This window comes from Phalaenopsis equestris, unplaced genomic scaffold (assembly GCF_001263595.1).
Source record: "Phalaenopsis equestris unplaced genomic scaffold, ASM126359v1 Scaffold001316, whole genome shotgun sequence".
NCBI classification, from domain to species: domain Eukaryota; kingdom Viridiplantae; phylum Streptophyta; class Magnoliopsida; order Asparagales; family Orchidaceae; genus Phalaenopsis; species Phalaenopsis equestris.
The window spans coordinates 223,508-225,358 of NW_018165755.1; positions in this window are offsets into that span (position 1 = coordinate 223,508).

Genomic DNA, 1,851 nt, shown 5'->3' on the forward strand with positions numbered 1-1,851 from the left:
AATTTATTTGTTCTCAAATGTATTTCAATTAAATTCGATTTTGATTTGAAGAAAAATGACCATGTATATGAAATTATATTAGGGAGGTAAAATTTTAAATATAGAAATGAGTAAGAGAATTTAGTTAAAATTTATAGTAATGAAGAAAAACTTAAAGTTCAAAACTTTTTAGTGTGAAAAATGCTAAGTATAGTGTAATTATCTTTAGTAGGATAAATTGTATTTTTGAAAAATTTAGATAATTTAGTTTTGATTTTCAAAACTTAAATTTCTTTTATTGAGAGTAATTTCAAAAACTATTATTATGTTTTTATGTGAAAGAAAAATATCATCTTTTTGCTTTAGGAAAGGAAGAGTGAGATTCAAAATCATTAAAGGTCTATCCAGATATAGTAATCATTGCCTGAGAAAAAGAAAAAGAAAAAAAAAGAAAAGTTGATAATGGGAGGAGAAGCTTGAGGATTAGTGTCTAATCAAAAATTGGTTCCACATCTGATCTTCTTAAAGTATAAGACTTGAGAAACTCTTAAGCTTAAGGATATAATATAGTAAGTAAAATTATGCTTAATAAAAATTTTTAAGTGGAGAAGATAAAATGTCTAAACTCTATATTTGGAGAATCTACAATATTTCTGAATTAGATGGAACTCATATTTTTATATTTCTTAACATTAAAAATTTCTAAACTCTAAGTTTGTCTTATTTACTAATATTTTTTCTAAATTGGACTAATATATTTCTACATCAAAATTTTAGTAACTCATCAAGAAACTCATATACATCATCTACTCATTTAGTTTTTAAATATTGAAAGGTCACTTGAGGACAAGTAATATTTTAAGTTTGGGGGATTTTGATACACCTAAAATATATAGTGGTTTTATACATATTTTTATGCCTATTTTTTGAGATATTGCGCTTTAATGAAATATATTTGTGTGTTTTTCTTTCAGGTACAGTCAAATGAATGAAAAATACTAAAAGGAGTAAAAAAAGGGTCAAATCTAGAGTAAAAATGAAGAAGGTGCAAAATTGAACTGTGGCACCTGATACACCTAAAATATATAGTGTTTTTAGACACATTTTTATACCTATTTTTGAGATGTTGTACTTTAATGAAAGGTGTTTTTGTATTTTTCTTGCAGATATAAGTAAAAATGGAAATAAATGCTTAAAGGAGTGAAAAATGATCAAATTTGGAGCAAAAAGGTGAAAAATTGTGCAAAAGAGATTTGACACCTAAGCGTCAGATCCGGCGCTTAAGTGCCGGTTAAACAGAGAAGGCCGCGCCTAAGCGCCTAGAAGCTTAAGTGCCGGTTAAACAGAGAAGGCCGCGCCTAAGCGCCTAGACCCCGCGCTTATGTGCTATTGGCAGTTACTAGACGAGTAAAATTGATTTTCACAAATTTTGAAGAGGTTTTTTAGGCACCCATTGGCTTAATATTTGGTTGTAACCATGATGGATGAAAATTATCATGAAAGGTGCATCTCTTGGGCAAATATATCGAATCAAGACACATTTTGAAGAGATCCCAAGGCACCTCTTGGAAAACTATAAAAGAAAGAAGAGAAGACTTAGAAAAGAGTCCTGAAGAGGTCTGAAAAAGTGTGAGTGCTGAAAATATTGGCAAGTTTTGAAAGTTCTTTTATGGGGAGTTAGTTCGAAGAGATTTTCAGGAACAACAAGAGATTTTCAGGAACAACTTTGTTATTTTGTTTTGAGTGATTGTAAAAAAGAAGAGATTCAAAGGAACTTCAAGAGTTTGGTGGAGGACTTGAGATAAGTTCTTATCTTTTTATTTTTGACTACTTTTGGTCTTAATTAAGACTTGTTGTTGGTTTGACAATGAT